This window comes from Labeo rohita, unplaced genomic scaffold (genome assembly GCF_022985175.1).
Source record: "Labeo rohita strain BAU-BD-2019 unplaced genomic scaffold, IGBB_LRoh.1.0 scaffold_30, whole genome shotgun sequence".
NCBI classification, from domain to species: Eukaryota; Metazoa; Chordata; class Actinopteri; order Cypriniformes; family Cyprinidae; genus Labeo; species Labeo rohita.
The window spans coordinates 772,432-799,338 of record NW_026129217.1 but is presented as its reverse complement, the minus strand read 5'-3'; the positions used below and the strand labels follow the sequence as shown (position 1 = coordinate 799,338).

Below are 26,907 nucleotides of genomic sequence, written 5' to 3'. Positions count from 1 at the left end.
TATATATATATATATATATATATATATTCAGATGTAAAGACAGGTTTCTATTACGAATCATCCAATCCTTTATTAAGATTTTTTGCAATATACCAATATTCACTGCAAATATAAAAAAGCATTGTGCCGTTTTGTTGTGTTGTGACATTATAGTTACAGTGTATTCAGTGAAATTCTGTAAAAGCAGTGGATTACAACTTTTAACACATTTCACTGTATAGAACATAATGAAGATTGATGTTTTGGTCAACTATAAATTGCTGCTATCTGCTCTCTGTGCTGCTGCCTCAGCACTTCCATGTTCTGTGCATTTCTTTGTTCCATATTCGCTATCAACTGTGCGAACTCTCTGGACTTTCTCTCCTCTGCCTCATTATTCTTCCTCCTCAACTCCTGTATCTCCCAGTTCATTTGGTTAGCTTTCTCCTGAAAGCCTCTCTCCATCATTACAGTCTTTTCCCTCAGCTTACTGTCCATGGCGCGATTCATCTCCTGTTTTTGGAGCAACATCTCCGTGTTCATTTTCTGTGTGATCTGTCTCACCCTCTCCTCATTATTCTGTTGTTCAGTCACCATCTTCATCTCCAGCTGACGCTGCCTCTCATCCTGGGCCTTATTTTTCTGTTGCAGAAGGTCTGCCCTCTCTCTCTCCTCTGGTCAGCCAAAAAAAGAAATGGATGAAAAACAGATGAGTCCAGGTGAGACAAGAGTTCAATCAAGGAGACAAATCTAACACAGATAGACCCAAACATCATCCCACTCATTTGACATACATAGAGTTACACTGAAAACCGCAGTGTTCAAAACTATAGTAGAAATGGAATAAGACTCCCTCAGATTCTGGCCATTGCCTTAAAAGAGCAGTTTTAAATTACCCTTCACTATCCTTTCATTTAACTGAAACCTCAACCCTAACCCTAACTGTACAAATGGGTTGATTCTATTCATATTATCATATTTTGTGTCTACTGTGTCTACACACACACAAACACACACACACACACAAAAGCTCCTACCACAAATCCTTTTTTCATTTTCAGTTCAGTTTATTATCAGCCTTTAGAATGGATGTGGAAACTGGAACCATTTGCTGTAGAAATTTCTCCAACACCTCATTAATCTATGAAGAAACACATACTGTTAACACATTGTTAAAAACATATGCTGTTAATTTACTTTCAAAATATATACCATAATGTCATCATCACTATCATTATCATAATTAAGACAGTGATACATTTTAAAATACAACTATTGAAAATATTATTGTCATAATTATAGCATTGTTTTATGTTAATACTGTAACATTTATGACCTTGACTTCTTTATTGGCCTGTGCACTGTACTGATTCACAATGTTGTTCAGGTCCTGGGAAAAGATTTTGTAACCACCAGCTCTGGCATAAAATCCTTGATTGATCTTCTCCGTCATTGGTTTAGAAAGAACTGTTAAAAGACTTTCACATTTTGCCTCAGAAGCCTTCTCATTGGTCCCGAGATAGCTGTCAAACTGATGATTGATGGCTTCCTAAAACAGCACAACAAAACAACAAGGATTCTTAATGCTTAACTTTTAAGTTTTATGTAGACTTTCTTCCTATCTGTCTAATCATTAAGCAGATGCTTTTATCAAAGCAACTTTTAAGCAGTATCTACCTACTAATGGTAGAAGCTACCATGCAGTGTTTTATCAGCAAGAGGTTTAGTGTCTCTACACACTGGTTTGAACTGGGAACCTTTTGATTGAAGGTTAACATGATTTCACCATGTACAACATGTTCCTGGATCAACATCCTTGTTGATCCTGGAACAACATACCAATTAACCAATCAGAATTAAGGGAAAACTTTTCAGGAAATGTCAGTTTTAGGCTTATGATCAGGATTAGGAGCTTCTACACCCTTGATAGCATTACCTATCATTTAGTGGTAGGGAATGGGCTAAGCCTATATTTTTGGACAGTAATGTTGATCCAGGATCAACAAAAGATGTTGATCCAGGATCAACAAAAGATGTTGATCCAGGATCAACAAAAGATGTTGATCCAGGATCAACAAAAGATGTTGATCCAGGATCAACAAAAGATGTTGATCCAGGATCAACAAAAGATGTTGATCCAGGATCAACAAAAGATGTTGATCCAGGATCAACAAAAGATGTTGATCCAGGATCAACAAAAGATGTTGATCCAGGATCAACAAAAGATGTTGATCCAGGATCAACAAAAGATGTTGATCCAGGATCAACAAAAGATGTTGATCCAGGATCAACAAAAGATGTTGATCCAGGAACGTGTCTTACTTGCCAAAATCACAGCGACCACCCCCTAAACCACTGTCTTCGCTACAGAGTACAGGTAAAATATTAGACATTACCAAGAAAATAAAAATAGATATCTATTATATATTTTTCCGGTGACCTCACAGTGATCTCCTGTTCTACTGGTTTCACTGTGGAGGTCTCCAACTCTACCTGCTCCACCATGGTCTCATGATCTGCTGTGTTCCCTGATCAGCCTGCTCTGTCATGATTCGCTGTCATGTTGGATAGCTCTCACTATTACTTTTTCACTTCTCACTTCTTCACATATGTTGCTATTAGAGTCCTAGATGGGAGTTTTAATCCGATTTTGCAAAAACTGACTTAAAACCATCTATTCTTGTCATTAGACATGACAATTCCCACTTACCTCTAAAGACGTCAAGTACTTCCCATCGCTGTCCCTGAAGGAGCGTTTCATGAAGGTTTGTGTTGCCATACGACTGAAGCATTGGTGTTTCGAGGTGATTTCATTCAGTTCCAGAGGGAAGGACTTCTTAAGCTTCTCCATTTCACTCTGGTACATGTCAATGCCCTCCTTCACCGCAGCCTCATTCTCAATCACTGCCATAGCGATCACAGCATTCTCCAGACATGGCACAGCCCCACTGGAGATGGTGTCCACATATGTTTTTGCAAGATGGCCCAGAACTTTAAGAACGTAGAGAAGTACAAGTAATGTAAAAATAAATGGATGCTATGACAGCCAATCTTATCAGAACAGAGAGGCTTTAGTTTTAAAGCAGTGTTTTTGAAGATTAAGTCATTAAGTTGTCTGTGAATAAAGATGCAAAGACATAAAACATTTAGGCTGGGACACACCAAGCTGATAGTCAGCTTTTGGCTAATGTCAGGCCATTGGTGAGCATCTGTCAGGCTTTTTTTTCTTTTTCTGTGTTCCACACATCTGCTGCAATTTTTCCTATGCAAGAATGAGAACTCTATGAAGCACAGCTATTTGGTCCAGATGCAGCCGATGCAAGGCAACAACACCACTAGTTCTTTGAATTTGGCTTGGTGTGTCCTAGCTTTAAAAGTCATTAGTTCCAACTCTATTGGTAACGATGGAACTTGCGCTCGTAGTTGCTTTTGGGAAAGTTTGGGTTACCATTGACTTCCATTTGTTTGTACAAAAATCGCTCCGGTTACTAACATAACGTCGGTTCCCGGAGATAAGGGAATGACCATTCCATAGAATATATATGGGGAAACTCCTGTTTACTGTTCCCAAAGCCGGATTTGGTAACGTTCGTGTAGCTACACAAACCAATGGCTCTCTAGCCCACCAAAAAGGGTGAAGCTGACCTCTATATAAATTGGCTCCAAGTGCCATTTAATCAGAATCTTTTGACTGAAGTGACAGCCATTGATTTGCATGCAGCTTATAGCACAGCAATGCTCCTTACCTTAGCTCAGGGAACTGAGGATACACTAGTAGAACCCAGACCTCATAGCTCCACAGCTATGAGAGAGGAGGTCCTTCAGGACAGTCGTGTTCTAGGATCAGCGGCAGTCATGGCATAATGGTTAGAGAGTCAAACTTGTAACCCAAAGGTCACAGGTTTGTGTCTCAGGTCCAGCAGGGAGTGAATAACCATCCTCAATACCATGACTGAAGTGAGACCCTTGAGCAAGGCACCGAAAACCCCCAACTGCTGGGTGTTTGTGTGTATGTTTGATCACTACTCACTGCTGTGTGTGGGTGAAATGCAGAGCAAAAATTAGGAGTATGAGTCACCATACACAGAACCACCACGCATGTCTTGTCCTTTTCTTTCCTTCCTCAATTAAATCGGCCACAGGGCTGCTGCTGCCCACCAGGTTGATTAAAGATCTGACTTCCCTGATCCCTTTGATGACTTGAAGAAGCAGGGCAATCAGGATGAAGGGATAGAGGTGAGTGCTGGGCCAATCGTGGGATATGGCATGAAGTAATAAGCTGAGCAGTGAGGGATATCTTCTGAGGCGAAGAGGTCGACACGTATAGTGTGACATATATGCCACACGTGCTACGTAAATTCAGGTCTGTGCGATGAATAAATATACCATTGTAGCATGCGTGCGATACAGTTTCGTGTGTTCATAACAGCTGCTTAGTAGTGTGAAGTGATTTTGTTGTGCTTGTTTGTGTGTGTGATTATACTTCGTAGTTATGGATGTGCGTTATGATGATTTTGATCGTGGACGATTAAAATGTTTCCATGACCTATTGAAGAAATATCGACTATCGCTCGTCTTACTGGACTATTCTCTCGTCTCGCCTCCTACATTCCTGTTTACTGTTGTTTGACCCTGCCTGATCATGTATCTGTCTCGTCCATGTAATAGAAGCTTGCAGGTGGATCCGCTCGCCTCACGTCTCTCACTCCACGTAACAGAACAATCCGTCACTACAGGATCCAGCAGCTTCACCCCCGGACAATCAGCCGATACGGACACAGACAGAACTCTATGCCGGATCAAGTAAGGACCAAACACACTCGAACAATATACCCGTGAGTTTCTGGCCATAGCCAACTATAGCCACCCTCCCGGACAGTATAATAATAGAAGTATTTTGTGATTGCGTAAATCAGCCTTTGAGGGCGAGGCTGTGACGCGAGGGTCCGCGTCCATCGCTCGCGGCTTTTTTGAACTTTGCTTTGTTGTGTGTGGGTTCGCCATGCACCGTAGAGGTCGCGGAGAGGGAACGCGACTGCGTCCTGCTCGCAGATAGACGGTCATGCCGGAGCACGATCCCACAAACACGTTTGCCGCCTGGATCGCTCGTGAAATGGCGGCCGTGTCGGAGCGCGCTCGTCTTACTGGACTATTCTCTCGTCTCGCCTCCTACATTCCTGTTTACTGTTGTTTGACCCTGCCTGCACGACCATGTATCTGTCTCGTCCATGTAATAAAAGCTTGCAAGTGGATCCGCTCGCCTCACGTCTCTCACTCCACGTAACACCTATGGCACGCAGAGGTATAATCATTGGTACGCGAGCAATAGGGAAAGTGGACTACATTTTGAGGTAATAATTCCTCATATTGTCACAGCCTGTTAAAATCTGTAGATATTAAGTGTAAGAATTAACCTACACTAGTCTACAGAGGTCCATGGCTCTGGTAAATCATTCACAGCAAAATCCTGAGTGTGGACACATATAAACACTGAAGCAGTGTTAAAGTTAACGAGATAATTAGGTGATTAACGAAGTAATGATTGATCATTATTGAAGACACCTGATGTTAATAAACAGAATCACCAAAGGAGAAAACCAAAATTTTTAAGCAACCATTGAAGTGGTCAGTGTTTGCATTAGTTGGGCTTTTGACCCTTAAATCATCAATATTAGGTCTTGTTTGGCTGCAATTACTAGTTATAACAGCCAGACAAGCAAAGAGCAAAAGTCAATAAGATGGCATTGACTGTGCTTGACTTAATCATCATATAGTGACTTGAGTATTTGACATAGAATTTCCTTACAGATTAAAAAAAAAACTGAACAAAAGATCAATCAGTTTTGCCATAATCAGACAAATTATGAAAAAAAGTTTATCTTAATTTAGACACACAGACATGAAGAATCAGTGTGAGAATCACAACAACGGTGACCATCAAAAAGCGTGTTGTAGCCAATCAGAACTCATCCATGACTCCCATCATGCATTGCGGCATGAATAAATTATGAGAGTTCAGAGTTGATCTGTTTATCTGAATATGCCGTTTGTCACCATTGTTGAGATTCATGGGCTGGTTCTTGATGTCTATGTGTGCCTAGGTGAAATACTTTTTTTTTTTTTTTTAAACAGGTTGTAAAAAAAATCTTTCTAAAATGTATAGGAAGTGCTGGATCTTCTGTGGATTGTCAAGGCTATTACAATAAGCAAAAAAAAAAAAAACCTAACTTAGAGATTAGACTCTAGGTGATTTACATCAAACAATGAATATGTTAAAACATAATCACCTGGTGACTTGAGCTTTTGTCTTGTCTGGCTGTTTCAACTCAAATACAGCAGCCAAACAAAATCTAGTATTAAAGATTTAAAGGTCAAGAGCCCAACTAATGCAAACACTGACCACTATAATGGTTGCTTAAAAATTTTGGTTTTCTCCTTTGGTGATTCTGCTTATTAACATCAGTAACTTCAATAATGATCAATCATCACTTTGTTAATCACCTTTGTTAATCACCTAATTATCTCATTACCTTCAACACTGCTTCAGTGTTTATATGTGTCCACACTTAGAGTGTTAAATTAACACTGGGGATTTTGCTGTGAATGATTTACCAGAGCCATGGACCTCTGTAGACTAGTGTAAGTTAATTCTTACACTTAATATCTACAGATTTTAACAGGCTGTGACAATATGAGGAATTATTACCTCAAAATGTAGTCCAGTGATTATACCTCTGCGTGCCATAGGTTGCCCACACCTGATCTACAGTGATGTCCAAAGTCAAAAGTGTTTGTGCAACCACTGCGCATACTCAAGGCACTTCAGATCAGTGGTAGCTAGGGTATTCATCTCATTCTAAGGGGTTGTTCCTTTAAACGCAAATGAGCTCTGCTCGCCCTGCCCCTCTCTTCTCTCTGTGGATTGATGATCTTGTTTACTTTAGCCACATTTAGCTGTGTTAAGCCACTAAACTTCCTAACTACCACGTTATATGGAAAGGTAGTCGCAAAGATTCATAAAAAAACTCTTAAACACACTTCTGCTGTAAGTGAAGCTGGATCATGAATGATTCGTATCTACTGCATCTTCAGCGGCTCAGATGTCAGGAGTAAATGACGATCACTATGTTCATTATTACATCCAGCAACACAACACCTCAATCGCTCAATCTGAGATATTCTCGTCTAATTTACATCCCAGCTTCAGCATCAAAACAAGGAAAGTTACTGGACTGTTACAGCTGATGGGAGGTAAAACGCTCATGTCAATCAACTATCGTGGGAGCGGCCTCTGTGGGTGTGACGGCACACAGACAGGCATCTGAGAACGGCTCGATTTGAAAAAGGGGAAATTATTTTTACAGATTAATTAAAAACCACTGCATGGGTTATTATCATTATAGGGTAGATTTGTACATACACTGACAACACACATCAATGTTCAAACAACATGTAAAAGTGAACTTAGCATCCGATGACCCCTTTAAAACTCGCTAAAAAAACAACTAAAACCAGTTCATTTAATGGAAAGCAGCTAAAAAAGCAGCCAATAAGGGTTCTGCCACCAAGTACTAAGTCATGTTTTGCGAAGGGGTCAAATACTTATTACTTCATAACTTTTTTTGAAATGCATTATTCTGGATTCTTTTGTTGTTATTCTGTCTCTCTATGTTCAAATAAACCTACCATTAAAATTATAAACTGATAATTTCTTTGTCAGTGGGCAAACACGCAATCAGAAGGGGATCAAGTATTTTTTCCCTCACTGTATGTCTCTGTTTCTCTCTATGAACAATGAAGCTGAGTTTAGTTACTTTAAAAACACATATTTTACCTCCTTATAGCCGAGAATTATAAATGTTCAGTATCGATTAATAAATGTCACAGGGTAGTGTTGACAAGTTTCTGAGCTCCTAAGTGTTTCTGTGTGTTTTTGCAATCTCTGATCTCTGTGTGGGAGTGATGTGTTTGTGTGTGTCAATTAAAGCGGTGCATAAATATAGAATTGGTACAGTTGGCCTTGTCACACACACACACACACACACACATGTTGTGTGTGTGTGTGTGTGTGTGCGTGTGTGTGTTTACATGTTTTATGGGGACATTCCATAGGCGTAATGGTTTTTATACTGTACAAACCGTATTTTCTATCACCCTACACCTAAACCTAGCCCTCACAGGAGACTGTGCACACTTTTACTTTCTCAAAAAAACTAATTCTGCATGATTTATAAGCCTGTTTCCTCATGGGGACCTCACAAATGTCCCCACAAGGTCAAAATTTACTGGTATTACTATCCTTGTGGGGACATTTGGTCCCCATAACGTGATAAATACCAGGTGCACACACACACAGTGTGTTCAATACAGTGTTCAATAGGGTCACATTGTGAATCTGTTACTGTAGTGTTAAGTCTAATTTAAACATTCAAATAAAAAACTTTTGAAAAGTGTTATTGGCACAGTAAGATTAAAGATGGCAGTTCATGTCCAACAGGTTACCAACCCCTAATGTAGATAAATACAGAAACCTAAAATAATTCACTGAAACAGACTAGAAAGTTTTGTTAACAGAATAATAAAGCACATATCTCTCTGTAAGTTGATAATGCAGCTGCACAGTCTGACAAAGCTGGTAATAAAACTTTCAGGCTTTAAATATTACCTTTTTTTAGTTTCAGAGCATACTCTAGGTATTCATCCTCTGTTTTGTCTTTATCATTGATCTTCAGCTCCAGAGTGAAGTCTCTCACAGCCCAGATTAAACTAGGAAAGAACTTCACAAACTCTGCATCATTTACAGCTTCATCAGGTGATTTGATCTTGATGTGCTCTGTCAGCTTAGTGACATATCTGTTTAGTGTGAGTCAAGGAACTGTTGAACATTCACTACAACATATAAAAGCAATCATTTAAACTGAGGCCTTTTGTACTAGAGATATCCTAGCTAAAAGTTATCTATAATGAAGGCCACATTACATTGAGTCTTTTAATTTACATACATGAAAACCTTTTAAAAATTGTGATTACAATTACTTCCTAATCCTGACAACAGTGTGTGGATGGGCAGATGAATAGACTTTACTACTAAACAGGAATATTGCTATAGTGACAGCCATGCACAACAATATATTTCTAGGATCCTGCTTCAGAATGACAAAACTGAAAAAATGAAATTCAAATTATGATCAGAAGGATACTGCAGATCCTCAATAGCTCTGTTGTCAATAGCTCCTTGACTATTCAAGACTAGAGTGCTGCTCAGAAGGACAGCCAAAGAGAAGATCCTGGTGTCATGCTTTGAGTCGCCCTGAGACAGACAGGATATGATTATATGAGACTACAGCCCGTAACAGACACACAATTCCTGACATTTTAACAATGATCTGTGGTTGTGCAATTGGTGTTCAGTGTGATATTTGCTTGGTTTGGTTGTCCATTCAACCAGGCCACTAGGCTTGAACGACTGACTGACCAACCAACCATCAGACAGAGAGACATATAGATAATACATGATGGAACTACGTTATCTTTAGTTTGTCACCTTGTCCACGTCCCCGAGTCCCTCAGTATCCAACAGCACCAGAGTGGTTCCTGCTTTAGTCGGGTGAGGCACACACCACATCCAGATGCCCTTCGTCTTGGACTCGATTGTGCTTCCCAGTGCAAACCCTGATAATGGCACACAAAAACCCCACAATGACTTACATGCACGGGAGCTCATTCATTTGAACAGCATAAGCGTTTGGATAGCATCTGTGCTGCTGACCTGTTTGTTTTCCTGCCAGTCGATTCATCAGATAGGACTTCCCGGTGCGGTAGCGACCCACCACGGCCACCACCACCACGGGCTGCTGGATCTGTTCCAGAACCTGTAACGCTGACTGCTGGACAAACAGCTTCCCATTGGGCGCCGTGTCAATCAAGCACACTGGTTTGTTCATGGCAACTGGCGATAGAGCTGTGCAACTGACTGAAATGTAGGGGGAATTCCCCAGATGAGCAGCATTTCCACTTTGTGTTTGGGCCTCACAATTTCAACACAGGGACATTCACACTCACATAATGCACACACACATTATCTCACACACGTTTGTTTTTGTGACTTGTGGGGACTTAACATAGACTTCTATAGTTTTTTATACTGACCAAATGATACTGTTTATCCCCTCGCCCAACCCTAAACCTAAACCTACCCTTACAGAAAACCTGTTTGCATCGTTACATTTTCAGATAAACATCATTTACTATTTTTAATAATTTTTTTTTCCATTGTGGGGACCACAGGCTGGTCCCCACAATATCAAAAATTTCAGGTTTTACTATCCTTGTGGGGACAAGGATGTCCCCACAATGTAGCAAAAACAAAGACACACACATTTAGATAAATTACACAAGCTGGCTGAATAAGACAGGAAAAATGGTGTAAGCTTTGTGCCCAGCTACTAATGAAACTGCTCTGGTCTATACTGACAGTTTTCACTGTAAGGTTTACAGAACCTCAGACACTTTGATCTTCTGAGACACACAATACACACACATTGTATTAAGATTATTATGTAATTACAGACATTTGTTTCCACATCTCACTGAGAGATGATTTGAGAAATATCCCTTTTCACCTATTCCCACTTTCCCTCACCCATCTCCTCTCACTCAGCTCACTTAGAATGTCAAAAGCATAATATAGCACCAATTGCACCACGTCTGTTGGTTGACAGACCAATCACGACAGTGATGTGGGAGTACCGCCTCCCCAATATATATATCACTGCATGACGGTCCCTACCTCATTCTCATTCTCTTCCCTGTGAAGATCTCTCGGAAGCTTAATTTTTATTGTACCCCTTTTCCATATTAGCTGCTCAACTGTTCTTAGACGAGTCGTCAAGGTACGTCGCCGAACACAGCTTTTTCTGAAAGCAGTGATTCTGCCGTCACATGCCCTGGCTGTTACACAGGTCATTTCTGCCGTCCCTGTGTGCGTTTCAGAAATTAAGCCTTTCAGGGACAAACCTTTTTTTTACACAGGGTCCCTGTGAAACGTTTTCCAGATTGGATGTGCACAACACAGTGGAACTAGGGATGTCAAATCCCCCTCCTATTGAGCTGTCAGTGGCACATCATCTTAACCCTAATTGCAGAGCAGCTTTTTCTTCTGCTTCAGCTTCACTGCCAGGAGGTACTGAGCACTTAACGGCCTCAGTTTTTCAGAAGATCTACCGTTCCTCTGGCAGTAATGGCTCTGAACGCCACCTCTCTCCTTACTGTCAAGCAGAGCTCATGGAGGAGATAGGGAGGCAAATGGATGCTGGGTCACCAAACCCAGCCCTCTGGGAAAAGATCTGCGTTATTGCAGATCTCAACCTGAGAACCTCCAGACGTGCAGTCCAGAGCTGCAGCCATAGTATGGGCTTGGCAGTGGTTAGTGAGTGAGCCCTCTGTCTGGGACTTTCGGAGCTGTCTGACAGAGAGAAAGTTGAGCATCAGTCAAAGCATCAGTCACTGCTATGCGCCAGCGGTGTGATCTGAGGAAGCACAAGGGGGAGGCTTTCCAAGCTTGCCTCCCCCGAAAGCCCATCCCTAAAGGTCCTCCATTGGCACGCTCTGGCTTTGATGCCCCTTTGAGAAGTGGTCAGTCGGCTTTCAGGAGCCCCAGGCCTCCTCAGCCTCAGCAGTCTGATGCACAGCCTAAACCAGCTCAGCCAAAGGGAAAACCTTTCTTTGCAGCAGCAGCAGCTAGACATAGACCGGCAAACCCTCAGGGAGGGAAGAAACACCTGGTAACCAACCGGTCCTTGTGTTCTGGACAAAGGGATGAGCAACAGCACTCTTCCCTCAAGAAGAGTGGTTACTTTCTCCCCCTCCTGCCAAGAGAAGGCGTTGAACTCGAGAAGCATTCATAGAAATGTCAAAAAGCTTTCTTTTGACCAGTTCAGCTGTGGAGTTAGCACCAGTTCCCCCAGTGCCCCACAAAGAAATTCTCCCCCCTCCATCCACAATATTGCTAGGAAAGGTTGAGGGCACTTCACAACAGAATATCTGTGGTGTGAAAATAAAGAAATTCCCTGTGCATCCTGGCAGTGGGCAGAGGGCACAGCGAAGTTTGAAAATAAAGACACACATACAACCAAAATTACTCAATTCAGAGCTGCAATCCCCTCAGAGTGTCTCAGAGTGTAAGCTTATCTGGATGATTTCCTTATTTGCTCTGTCACGGCAGCAAGCAGAGACAGACACGAAGATGCTTGTGTCTCATTTGGAGAGCTTAGGTTTCAAGATAAATGAGACAAAAAGCTGCCAGGAAATTGTTTATCTAGGACTCAGACTGACCTTAGATCAGTATCAAGCATTTCTGTCAGAGGAGCACATCAGCTCAATTCGCAGCTGTCTATTTTTTTTCTCGCTGAAAAGTGCACACATAAATTACCTGGAACTATTAACAGTGTTTCTAGCTTTGAAACATTTTGTGTAGTTTCTGTGGAACCACCATGTTCTGTTCAGATCAGACAACACAACCATGGTGGCATATATAAATTGCCAAAGGGGGCACACGCTCTCCTCAGCTTTACAGTCTGGCACAGAAACTGATTGTGTGGGCCAGAAAACACTTTCATTCATCATGGGCAATGCACGTCCCAGGAATAATGAATGTAGGGGCAGATCTCCTGTCCAGGGGGAATCCTCGGTACAGTGAATGGACACTCACCCTCAGGTAGTGGGCCAGCCGTGGAAGAGATTCGGTCATGCGCCCCGGACCGGGTTGCTCTCTGGGTTTGGCCCGTGAGAAGTTAAATTTAAAACTCTACAGTGTTGCCTTCAAGGGTGACCGAGACAATTCAGAATGCAAGGGCTGTTTAAGATAGGAAACGGAACATTTGCACGCATAACCACATTGTTCCTTTTCTCTGTTCAGTTGCAGATGTGTTATGTTTTCTGCAAGAACTTTTGGATAAAAGCAGAGCTTTTTCCACCGAAAAGGTGTATCTCGCAACGATTTCTGTGTGTCATGTGGGGATTGACAATAACACTATGGGTCGTCAGCTGGTTGTATGCAGGTTTATGAGAGATGCACAGCATTTGAACAGGGTGTCAAAGCCATTGATTCTGCCGTGGGACCTGTCCGTGGTCCTTAATGATCTTGTACACCTTTTGGGCCTATAGACAGCAGTGATCTGAAGCTCCTTTCGATGCAATACAGGAGTTGTCTATATCCCATAGTGAGATACTGAAGGAATGTTTGAAAGAACTTTAGGTTACTCACGTAACCCCAGTTCTCTGATAAAATGAGTGAGGTATCTCACCACACTTCCCTCCTTACAGTAGCACGGGAAAGAGATATGCTGAGAATGAGGTGAGGACCGTCATGCAGTGATATATATATATATATTGGGGAGGCGGGAGTCCCGCATCACTGTCGTGATTGGTCTGTCAACCAACAGACCTAGTGCAATTGGTGCTTCCAGGATTGTTCATTCCCAAGGTGATTCCCATAGTGAGGTACCTCACTCATGTATCAGAGAACCGGGGTTATGTGAGTAACCTAAAGCTCTTTGAGGCTGCAACTAGATACAGACAGAACTTTTTTTTTTTAAAGGCATGTAAGATTGTTGAGCTCAGTTTCCCCCCCTCCCCCCCCCTCTCAAACACACACACACACACACACAAAACACACACATCTACCCACTCACCCTGTAACAGTCACTTAGACTATGTGCATATTGTGTGAGATAACCACTTTGCCAGCTCTCATTTCCTCTTCTTTTTTACTTTTTCTGGTTGTGACCTAAATTGAATGTTTATTTGTATAGTTTTTTAACCACTCAAAGCTCATGTATATGGATGAGTGTGGAGGCAATTAAGTCTTTTTTATTACACCTGGGGAAGCCAGCTCTCTTTTCTCATGCAGTCTTTTCTCCAACAGCACACATTTGGCTACTCTTTCATTTGGGCAACAGGAAGTTTTGAACTGTGGTTACCACACACACACTGTGGTTACCATATGTTTGCTTAGCTATCTAAATAGTGTTGCATGATATAATGGTACTTGAGAAGTATTGCGATACCCTGCTTTTAAAAATGGTAAGATTACTCTTTTTACTAGTACCGGTACTTTTAGAATCCATTTTAATAAGAGCCATATTTCTGTGTGTCTGTGTTAGTGAATGGCGTAGACACTCAGTTTTGTTTAGGACACACATAAGCATGATGCTCACTGTGTTTTCAGCTTCTGCCAACTCAATAAATAAGTACATGAACATAATCTCTAGAACTGCTCTTAGAGTCACTTCATGAGCATTTTACAGTTTCTTTTGCGGTAAACTATTGTCATATAATATATAAACAGAAACCTAAAGGTCTTCACAGCAGCCCGTCAAAATAAATGGTTCGGTTTAACTTGACAGTCAGAAATACATTACTGTTACGAATCTGGTCGGTGAGCTGTGGACCGCTCACCACCAGATGTCACTCTCACTTTGTTCTCACACTCTGACTGTTGCACTACACCCCGGACTACATTCCCCATCAGCCATTGCACGTCACCCACGTCCAATCAGAGACAGTATAAATACCCCGATCTTCCTGTGACTCTCTGCCGAGTATTGAACTGTGATTAGCATTCTTACAAAGCGTTTCTCCGTGTTTCCCTGTGTCTTGTTTTCTGGTTTTGTCTTGTTGCATTGTTAGTCTGTCTATCAGAACTTCGCCTGTCTGACCATTCTCCTGCCTAGCCCTTCACGGATAACGTTCGCCACTGGATTGACCCTCGCCTGTTTTAAGGATTACTCTTGTCTCGCCGTCTCTCTCCTCTCACTCCACATTACAGAATACTCGGCCACAATGGGATCCAGCAGCTTCACTCACGGACTTCACACAGGTATGGACACAAACCGGATTCTGTTTCGATTAAAACAAGGACCACAAACTCTTGAACAGCACATCCGAGAATTCCTAGCCATTGCAAACTATTCAGACCTCCCGGACTATATTATAATAGAAATCTTCTGTGACGGCATAAATGATCCTTTTAAAACTAAATTGAGAGATGAGCGGATCCAATAGCAAGCTTTTATTGTTGGAACGAGACATAGACATGGTCAGGCAGGCAAGGTCAAACAACGGCAGACAGGCGTATGGGCGGCGAGACAAGAGGATTCCTTAAAACAGGCGAGGGTCAATCCAGCGGCGAACGTTATCCGTGAAGGGCTAGGCAGGAGAATGGTCAGACAGGCGAAGTTCTGATAGACAGACTAACAATGCAACAAGACAAAACCAGAAAACAAGACACAGGGAAACACGGAGAAACGCTTTGTAAGAATGCTAATCACAGTTCAATACTCGGCAGAGAGTCACAGGAAGATCGGGGTATTTATACTGTCTCTGATTGGACGTGGGTGACGTGCAATGGCTGATGGGGAATGTAGTCCGGGGTGTAGTGCAACAGTCAGAGTGTGAGAACAAGGTGAGAGTGACATCTGGTGGTGAGCGGACCACAGCTCACCGACCAGATTCGTAACAATTACGTAATGTAAAGACAGTACTACTATTACTAATAAAAAAATATTACTTAAACTATGTCTAAGGAATATTTACCTGAATTTTTTTACCAGAATTTATTTACCAGAAATATGTAAATATACACAGTATTTCTGAAAAAAAGAAATAGCGTATAATAAATTAATGTAATGAAATGATGACTGTCATGATATAAATTGTTATTGTAAAATAAACTTACTATATCATTAAATAAGATTTGGCTTTTATCTTTAAGCTAACTTACCTATATAGCAAAGATCTATACATAGTTGTAGGCTCGGTATTTGTTCACCATAATCATGTGTAGTGGCAGTGGCATGTGATTGTTATTATTATTTTTATTTTATTAAAAGGGGGATGAAATGTTTTGTTTTAACAGATAAAATAACTATGATCTCCATTTGGATCATCTATTATTCAGTTACTTTTCCTGTTCTCTGTTTTTTTCGTAGTATAGGTTCAGTAGTAGTATTGTGATATTTTAGTCAGGTATTGTATCAAATTCCAAATTTTGGTATCATGACAACACTAACATAGACTTCTATTATTTTCATATACAGACAGTTACACATTTTAAAACCTAACCCTAACAGAAAACTCTGCACTTTTACAAATTTTGTTAAAAACAAAAAACAAAACTTGATTTACTTCATTTTTTAACACCTGTTTTATAAATGAAGACATCCTCAGAGTTTATTTTATCAGTTATTGTTTACTAATGCATATGAATTTGTCCCTAAAACACAGTTTTATTTGTTCCTAAAACACGCACACACAGAATGATACATTTAAATGAACCACATGAAATCTCAAGCACACTTGGTTCAGTATGAACCTGCAGGAGCAAAAATGCCACTTACCTTTTTCTGCTTTAGTTAACTTTAAGCCATACATCTGAGTTGCGTAAATGTTGTGGTTTCTGATACTCTACCTATATAGACCACCTTCAGGTCTAACCCCTTCAAAATGTTAACTGGTCTAGAGTGAGTTGTGGAATGTCGGCGATTTTAACATCTCTCTTGTTATTCTCTGTGGTAGACTTGCACCCCCTTTAACTCTTGATTTCACTTTTAAAATCAGCAACTGCATACTGAAAACCATGTGACCTGTCAAACAGATGCCACAAACAGAACTGTATTGTGGTGCCCCATCTCCACCAAATACTATGAAAGACCTTGATGTTAGAACAAAACATTTTTATTAACCCCAGTGCTGTTTGGGGATCAGTATAACTCCCCTTTTTATCCTTTCAAAAATATGGTTCCCTTCATCTCAGTTGCACAAGATTTTGTGACTTTTTTTTTATTATCTATCTTTACACACAAAAAAGAAAACAGGGCTTAATTTGGATGTTTTGAAGGTATGTAAAACATAATTTGCTTTCTCCACTTGTCAAATCAAATCAATAAATTAAAAAAAAAAAATTCTACACAGAAATGAAAGCCTGGTACTAGAGCACAAATGCAATGTGGAACAGACATGCTCACTCACGCACGCACATATATGAAAGTGTTACTGCTACACAGAACTTTTTATAGAATTTAGCTAAACCAGAGACTAATGCATGCACATGCAGAGAAAGAGAGACAGAAGACTACTGACCTTTTCCACTATGAGAAAGTTCACGTAAGACTGTACAAGATACTATTTATTATGCTTTGTTCATGATCATACTCATTCTCAACATTCTGAACTCTGCTTTTTTACCATGTTTCACTTTGTGTAGCTTGTTATTGTTTTGATGTTCACTAAATGTTGAGTGTTCTCAAAAAGAACTCCATATTGGTGTGCATTAGATATAACACACAGGCACATAATACACACTGTAATGTCTTCTAGATTGATCATAATTTTAATGGACGTTAAACATAACATATTGCATAATACAGCTTAATGAGTGCAACTGTATTTTAAGGGTACTTAACATATGACAGTGGCTGATGACACATTATAATGGCTTAACAAAATCCAGTTATATGAAAAATTATATTTCACGAGTTCACCCTTACATCTAATCTGGTTGAGTAAACAGTAAGCATATTTTGGCGTGCTGTCCTGGGGGAGGGCTCCGAGCCCGGAACATGGCCCGAACCCAGAGAACTCCCCCCATCCCAAGTATGGGATGAGGATAGATTAAGAGTGAGGAGTTGGGGTGGAGGGGGGATGCCAAAAAAACAGTCGAATGACGGAGGTAAGATGGCTGTGTGCGTATATATGACTTGTGCTAGATTGGATGATTAGCTAGACGAGTTGCACCTGAGCCAAATTAGTTGATTATCTGATCGTGCTCCTCCCGAACTTTGTTATCAAACATCATTTCACGAGTTCACCCTTACATCTAATCTGGTTGAGTAAACAGTAAGCATATTTTGGCATGCTGTCCTGGGGGAGGGCTCCAAGCCCGGAACATGGCCCGAACCCACAGAACTCCCCCAAAAGAAGCTTAAAGGCCTAAGACAGCAGCCAGACTTGTTAGTTGCCCCCCAAAATATGCATGCCGAGTAGAAATTTGAGGGGGGGCAGAGCGACTTGGAGAGCCTGTGCACTGCTCGATGGGAGCTGCAGCTCGAGGGGTCAGACTGGCGAGCCCTACATGTCGCTAAAGGAGGAGCATGATGGCAGATATTGAATGAGGGGCTCTCGCTGCTTCCGAAGGGAGCTGCGGCTCTGCTGCACCGGAAGGGCGAGTCCCTCTTGCAGCTGGAGACGAGGTTTGATGCATTGGACGAGGGCTCCCACAACGACCGAAGGGAGCCTGCAGCTCTGCTGCACCAGGAGGGAGGGCCCCGTCCGATGCTAGATAGGCAAGAATATTTAAATCGATAGATGGAGGGACTCTCGATGCTTCCGAAGGGAGCTGCGGCTCTGCTGCACCGGTAATGGGAGCCCCATCCGATATTGAATAAGTAAAGAAATTCAAAGTGAGTGATGGAGGGACTCTCACTGCATCCGAAGGGAGCTGCGGCTCTGCTGCACCGGAAGGGAGAGTCCCCCTTGCGGCTGAATACGAAGCATGGTTTGATGCCTCGGATGGAGGGCTCTCACTACAACCGAAAGGGGGCCTGTGGCTCTGCTGCCCCGGGAGGCAGAGCCCCGGGAGGGAGAGCCCCGTCCGACGTGGAGCATGCAGCATAACTCGAGACGACGGACAGAGGGCTCACACTGTGACCGAAGGGAGCCGTGGCCCTGCAGCACCGGGAGGGAGAGCCCCGTCCGATGCTGGATAAGTAGTAAGACTCAGAACGACGGCTGAAGGGGAATTTATGTTTTTTTTTTACCTGATCATGGCTAGATGGGCTTCCTTTATGTGAAGATTACTAGACCGAATGTAGCTTTTGAACTCCTCTGACGACCATCGACCAAGGGCCTGGATCTGATGCTGTGAGAGGCCTTTTTGAGCTGCTGTAGTTGCCGCCCCGCTGCGAAATGAGTGGCTGGAAAATTTTTCTGCAGGGAAGCCTGATTGAGCAAGGACGCATTTTAGATGCTTCTGGAACCAGAAGCGCGTCACTGGTTGGATGGAGTCATCGACGAAAAGGGGGTCATGGGGGGGATTTAGATTGGGTGTTCCTGAGATGTACGTAGGAACGAAGAGCCTGATATGGTTGAATTGGAGATGGAAGATTGAAGATGTATATAAAGTGGCCTTTCTTATCTTGATCTGTCTTGCTTTGCTTAATGAAGTAGGTGATGGTTTTGCTGTCAAGTATGGACAGATCTGAGATGGTTGGGTGGATTTTGGGGTTGAATTTAGAGGTTATGGAGATTTCTGAGCATCTCAGGAAACCAAAGAAAGCTAATAGGAACATGGCGTCGAGGGTAAAAGCAGTATGGATCGAATGGTACCCTGAGCGGAGATTTTCGATGTACTTTGTTAGGATGTCCAACGTTATAGGTTGTCTGGGGTCTGGGCTTTGAGGTTGTGAGCGCTGAATACCTATAATTAGGAGAGAAGTTTGAGAATTATTTATCTCGAGAGAGGGGAAACCGAAGATTAATTTGTAAAAAAATTGCACCCCGCTTAGGTAACCTTTAGTAGACCCAGCTTGGAGGTTCTTAACTGAGCTGAGGTAGGAAATAAATGAAGTAATTGTGAGGAGGGAAAAATCGGGAAATGGCAAGTTATAGGAGAGGTGAAATGCTTTAAAACATCTCCAAGCTGTCAGATATGAGCTGATGGTCCTGGGTGAAACTTAGAGTTGGGGTACTCAGACTCGTACTCGGACTCGAGTCCGGTCTCGAGTAAAATTTTTAGGCGACTCGGACTTGTCACGGACTCAGATGCATTTTTACTCTGGCTTGACTTGGACTCAAGCCTTTCGGACTCTGAAAATATCCCGAGTCCGTCTGAGTCCAGAGACAGTTGACGGAAATGTCACTGACTCGATGCATTATCACGAAAGTGTTGTCCAGTAGCTACTTGAAAGCCGACGGGTTTATGCGCGCACACACTCAAAGCGCGATCACAGAACGCGCCTCTCAGTCAGTGTGCGAATACAGAGTAGTTCTCTTTCGCTTTTAATTAGGTTCTGTTATTCCTACACACATGCTCGTATTGGAGACTATTCATGTAAATGAAGTCGGTTTTGTCTTAAGTAAACCTGAACAGCTGGTAGAAATACTGATGCGTCAAAATATTTGATCTGTGCGTCAGATCTTAAAGCGACAGCAGCGTAAACCTGCAGCCGCTGACCGCGTCATAAGTATTAATCAAACAACAAAAGAAAAAGAGAAAATCACTCACCGTTCTTGACTGAATCACTTATTAGCTGTAATAAGAATTATCTTTAATGTATACAGTGAAGATTTGCTTCATGAAATATCTGTAGTCTATTTCTGTAATAGCCTTTATATAGACCTACATAAAAAATGTAGATTAATATATGTATTAATACTTTTGCTTGTAAGTAATACTTGGAGTTACTTGCCTTGAGCTTGAGAATGTTTTACTTACATTAGTTGATTAGTTTTTTCTGTATTGAAATTATTATTATTATTTAAACATGGTGGCAGTTTCTAGCTTGAAAGAAAAATAATTTTCTAAACATCTTTGCAGCAATAGTTTTTATGGGTCCAAAACCATCTTGGGTGTGCATGATTTTCTAATAATTAAATGGCCCATCATCAATTATTCCTTATATAATGTAATTTATTGTAATTAATGTAACTATAAATGCATTCAAAAATAAAACAGGTCTGAGTTTGCTGTTGTCACAGGGTGAGTGAGACGAGAGGCGAGCGGATCCATATGCACGCTTTTATTAATGGGACTAGACAGATACATGGTCAATGCAGGCAGGGTCAGATGAACAAGCAAACAGGAACAATGGTACACTGTGTGTACCATTGTAAAGATTAGGTTCTTCCCTCACAACCTCATTTTCATTCAAGAAAAAAATATACTGTCATATACAAACCAAAACACACAGCCACAATCAGAAATAAAAGAGGTTCATTTTCTGCTCTTAACGGGTCATTGGATGCCCATTTTCAACAAGTTGATATGATTCTTTAGGGTCTTAATAAAAAGTCTCTAATATACTTTGATTAAAAATTCTCAATGGTTTTGTAAAACAACACCCTTTTTACCTTGTCAAAATGAGCTCAGCAAAAATCATCTCATTCTAAGGGGTTGTTCCTTTAAATGCAAATGAGCTCTGCTCACCCCGCCCCTCTCTTCTCTCTCTGGAAAGACGATATTGTCTACATTAGCCGCGTTTAGCCGCTAAACTTCATAACTACCATGTTATAAGGAAAGGTGATCGCAAAGATTCATAAAAAAACCCCTTATACTCACTTCTGCTGTAAGTGAAGCTGGAGATCGGAGAATCGGAGATATTCTATTTTAACTTACATCCCTGCTCCAATAGCGAAACAAAGAGGGCGGACTGTGATAGCTGATCTGAGGTAAAACGCTCATGTCAATCAACTATGGTGGGAGTGGCCTCTGTCATGTGATGCCACAACGACAGGCATCTGAGAATGGCTCGATTTGAAAAAGGGAATAATATTTTTACAGATTAATTAAAAACCACTGCATGGATTTTTATCATTATAGGGTAGATTTGTACATACACTGCCAACACACATTATTGACAGACAGCATGAAAAAGTGAACTTAGCATCCGATGACCCCTTTAAGATCCCATTCACCAAGATACCTACTCCTTTACCCCCACCCTTGAATTTATACATACTCAGTCCTGGTCCTTGGTTTAGCTCCAACTTGCCTCAACACACCTGCCAGGGGGTTTCTCGTATGCCTAGTATAAGCTTGATTAGCTGGCTCAGGTGTGTTTAATTGGGGCTGGATCTAAAATCTGTGGGACACCTCCCTCCAGGACAGAGTTTGGGCACCCCTGGGTTAAAATAATGTTAAGATACTGACAAACAGAAGTGTTTCCTTGGACTCGGACGGACTCGGACTCGGACTTGAGTCCGACTCGGCCCATTTTGGACTCGGACTCGTCTCAGACTCGATTGGTTAAAGACACGGACTCGACTCGGACTTGACTTAGGTGGACTCGAACCCAACACTAGTGAAACTGCTTAAAATACGAGTTGCGAATAGGGAGGTACTGGGGCTGGTGTCCACCTCCGGAGCCAGCGCTCTGAATTTCTGAAACATGTAAGATGTGAAATTATTTCCTCATGAATTTAAAGTCAAGAAACCCTGACAAAAACAGATGCCATGCAATAAAACAATAAAACTAATCTGGAGAAGAGATCTTCAAAGAGGGCAAACAACACCACCTCTATTGCTCATTTACAACCCCCTTCCTCCCTCTCCTCTCCCCGCATCTCACACTTTTCCCCCAAAAGGTTCCACTGAAAGTCACTAAGAATGTCCATATACTACATGTGTTACATTTTGTGAATATGTTGAAGTTTGCCTTTCATGTTTGGTATCATTCTAAAGGTTTTAGTGCGATTGGTAAAATGGTCTCAATTTCACAGAAGTCACTTATATTATGAGGAAGACTGAACACTTTTGTAGAATTGTGTTTTGCTGCTGAGGGGTGTGTTTTCCTCTTAGGGTCGGGTGAGAATCTCCAACCAGGTGTGACCCTGGGGCATAAGATCTCCTGACAAACCAAAAGGTCTTTTATGTTTTTACAACTGATTGGAAGATTTGTTTGTTTTGGTCTGGGTATATAAGCGAAGTGACAAAACATTACGGGGGGATTTTGTATTCAGAAGAACCCCCACACTGTGTGTGAGAGTCTCTGGAGCTTTGCCTCCAAATCTCTCACATGCTGCTGTGTATCTCTATGCGGTCAGGTATGGATCTCTCACTCTTAGATTTATCTTGGAGTAATTGATGTTATGTATTCATTTTAATTGGAACTGAATTTAATTCTGAATTGGATTTTCATTGTTAAGCTAATAAAATGTTAACTTGTGTCGACGAATTCGCCACGTCCGGGGTGTAAATCGAAAGCGGCACCTAGCCCCTAAGGACCGAAATATTAAGACTTCGGGACTTCCAGAATATTCAAATGTCTAAATTATTATACAGAAAAAATAGCTGCGATCAGCAAATTACAGAATACAAAATTATTCATAATTGGAGTCAGACTAATTTATTCATGGAGTCAGATTTTTGTTTGGAAACTAAATTTGAATATTTCAAGGTAATTTTTACAGAAGTGCCGGAAAAGACCTACACGCAAGGAACCTTCAGCTGAACCGCTAGGCTTGCCGTAGCGGGAGGAGCCTTACAAACATAAAACGAGAGAGAGAGTCAGCGATTTGTTTTTTGGATCCAGGAACGTGTCTAGCAGTCATAATAAATTGACTGCATGCTGAAATCCAGATTAAATGCCTTAGAAGCGGCATAAGAGCGGGGGAATGAGAATGGCCTTTGTTTATGCAGTGAACAGTCGCTTCGTTGTCGCAGTAAACTAAAATGCTGCTTGATGTCCAATTTTTCCCCACAAAAAGGCAGCGACGACTAGTGGGTAGAGTTCGAATAGAGCTGAGGACTGGGGCGAGCCGAGCATTTGGGGGGGGCCATGAGGACGCGAACCAGCACCCTTGGTAAAATCCCCCGAAACCGACAGAAGGGGCTGCGTCGGTGAACAGTTGAATATCGTCGGGGAGAGCGACCAGATCGTTGTAGAAGAAGGTTAAACCATTCCATTGTTTAAGGAAGGTAATCCATAAATGGAGTTCATTGCTGCACGCCTGATTTATGATAATTTGATCGTCTAGGGCGTGTGTGGAAGATGCGAGTGCGAGGAGGTGGGAGATAAAGAGGCAGCCTTGGGGGATTATGCACATTGCAAAATTAAGGTGACCGAGCAAGGATAGGAGATCGCGTTTGGAACAATTTTGGCTCTCAGCCAGTGAAGAAGCCACTAAGATTATTCTGTCGATTTTTCTTTTGGCAGAGAAGCTTGGAATTTGATTGAATCTAGGTTGATGCCCAGAAATTCGATGAATTGAGTTAGTCCAAGGGATTTCTCCTGCGCGATAGGGATTCCTAGCTCCGCGAAAAGCCCCTTAACTGTTGTGATGTTTGCAGCTGGGATTGCATCGGGAGATGATATGATAAGAAAGTCGTCGAGCAGGTGGTTTAGGTGGGGAATTGAATAGTTGTTAGAGAGAATCCAGCAAATTGCTTCAGATAACATGTCAAAAATTTTTGGGCTACTTTTGCACCCGAAGGTTAGGAGTACTGAGAAATAAAATTTCCCGCGCCAGCGGATCCCGACAAAATGCCATGAGTCTCACTTTGAAGGCAGCGGTGATGTCTACTTTAGCCAGCCATGCGCAGCGACCTACGTTTTTGATCATGGAGATCGCTTGATCTATGTCATGGTAGTGCAAGGAATATTCCTTGAGGGTTATGAGGCTGTTTATGTGAGAGAAAGGGGCATTGCAAGGTGCTGACAAATTGTTTATCAAACGCTTTTTCCCCAAAAATTTCCTAGTGGCCACTCCGATAGGGCTGATGCAAAAAATTTCGAAGGGGGGGAGTATCGAACGGCCGATCATGAAACCGGACTCGACTTCTTTCCGTTTTTGTTCCGGCAACTAAAAAATATCCTGTTGTGGAGATCGGAGTCCAAAGCGCCCCAGTAGGGGCATTGGTTCCACTGGGCAACGCGTACTGCACATTTAGCTGAGAACAATTTATGGTATGTGTAAAAGTGTGCTCTGCCGTAAGACAGTGCGAGCTCTGCAATGATCGCAAGATAATCATTAAGCTCGCGCCATCTATGGGGAAAAGCAGAGCAAATTATCTCTGTGTAGCGGCCGAAAGCTATAATGAACTCGGAGAAAGAGAGAGTGCGAGACGAGCTGGGAGCTGGGTTTTTAAGCGTTACGGAGAAATCTCCACAATCTATTTGCCTGTGGGTTTCGGCGGGAGGGAGCAGAGAGAGAAGAGATGAGAGATCAACGTCCGCACCTGCGAGAATCTGAGCCTTGACGGTATTAGGCACAGGAGGAGGTTCCAGGGCGGCAGCATTCGGCGGGATAGATAGCGGAACCACTGTGAATAAAGTGAATTGGGGTTTAGTCTGGAGAGCAGGAATAGAAGGAAGAGAAGAAGGGGCCGTGACCGTTTGCGGAGGCAGCCTTACGCACGGATTGGCCTCTGGAGCTTGAATAAGCGTGTAGGAAGAGGAGGAAGGGAATGAGAAAGGAGGTATGTGATTCTGTGTTGCTGGCTGGTACTGCCCTGCTCGGATGTCTGCAGCGGGGGCTGCTGGCCATTGATGGGAAAAGGCGGTAGAGGAAGGGTAATAGTAAGACTGCTGGGTATGAGCAGCTAACGGAGGCAGCCTCACGCTAGCGTCTGCCGCGTCAGGTGGAAGGAAGGGAGTAGGAAAGATAGAGAGTTGGTTGGAGCGGTGCAGCGGCTGAAGGCGCCGCAGAGACAGGTTGAGAAGAGGAGGTGGGCGGAGCCACGAGAGCAGCGGGCGAGTCCAGGGCACGGCCCAGGCTTGCTGACGGCTTGCTGCGTTTTTGAGCTTGGGGTGAGCCGGAACTAGACCTGGAAGAAAGTGAAGTAGAAGAGTCATGATGATCTTTGGACTTGCGGGATTTAGCTACCTTTTTGGAGGTGGGTGAACCGGAGTTCCCCAGTGACACATAAAGGTCATAAAGTTTGGCTTTACTCATCTTTCGAGAAAACTTGACCTCTGAATTTGAAAGCACTTGTCTCAATCCCACGACGGTCCACTTCCCGATAGGAGGAATAGATGGTGAGGCCGAAGCATATGACGATGCTGGGGATTGCAGTTGTGGTCTTGATGGCGGAGGTGGCCGGTGCCTTCGAGAAGCAGGAATGGAAGCTGGTGGCTTTGTGGGCTTTCGTCCATGCGTCGAGACTTGGGGCTCGGCCGTGGAGGGAGTGCCTTACGGCCAGCAGAAGGCAACGCCGTTGAGAGGGTGGCTTGCGGTGGAGCATCTTGTTTGTTGCCGGACAAGGAGAGCTCGAGTTCAGACATTTTTTTGGCGATCGAAAGAAGCTTGATGCCGAAAAAACAGTCGGCGGAACAACAAACAATGACGGAAGTAAGACGGCTGTGTGCATATATATTCAATTCAATTCAATTCAAATTTATTTGTATAGCGCTTTTCACGATACATATTGTTGCAAAGCAGCTTTACACCAAATTGACATTTTTACAATATATGTAGTAGTAGCTTGATGTACATATGGAAGAGATGTGTGATAAAGATCAATTAATGACGTAATCAAACAGACAAAGAACACTATAAATTAGTAGCAGAATTCAGTAGTGCTGTATGTTTTCAGGGTTGGCATCATCTGAAGACCTCTGTGGGGTTGGCATCATCTCTTCTTAAGTGTTCTGGATCCACACTGGAGCTTGTGAATTCCTAGTTACCATGGGATGTCAATCCCATGGCAAAAACAGAACATATGTTGTGCATATGTTGTATGACTTGTGCTAGATTGGATGATTAGCTAGATGAGTTGCACCTGAGCCAAATGAGTTGATTATCTGATCGTGCTCCTCCCGAACTTTGTTATCAAACATCATGTTTTCATACATATTTGTAGTGGATGCACTTGATCACTTTTCCTGTGTCATGCTATGTTTTAATGACAGCGAGTGCTATAGGTACACAATAGTTAATCTTTAAACTAAACTGCAGATCTCATGTTATGAGAAAATATTTTTAGCGAGAACAATGATCAATGATGTGCACTTCGATATAATGATAAAATTTTCTCTCCTTTTTTCAATTTTACTTTTGCTACGTTGTGACTTCAGAAATGATCGTTTAAATTAAATCTAAATGATTTTCAATTTTTCCATTTTTTTTAATCTTACAATTTGCGCAGTGGGCTGTACCATTAGTGCGGGGGTGTGCGGGGATTTACCCACCCCAGGAAGTGCCGTGGCCAAAGTG

At 42.2% G+C, this 26,907-nt stretch overlaps 1 protein-coding gene and 1 pseudogene across 1 annotated transcript in view; one reads left to right on the top strand and one right to left on the bottom strand.

Moving 5' to 3' along the window:
* LOC127160213 (uncharacterized) overlaps positions 1–26,907 on the top strand; it is a 522,769-nt gene that overhangs the window by 281,422 nt on the left and 214,440 nt on the right. The gene's annotated exons all lie outside the window — the stretch shown is intronic.
* On the bottom strand, positions 247–9,923 carry LOC127160218 (guanylate-binding protein 1-like; annotated as a pseudogene).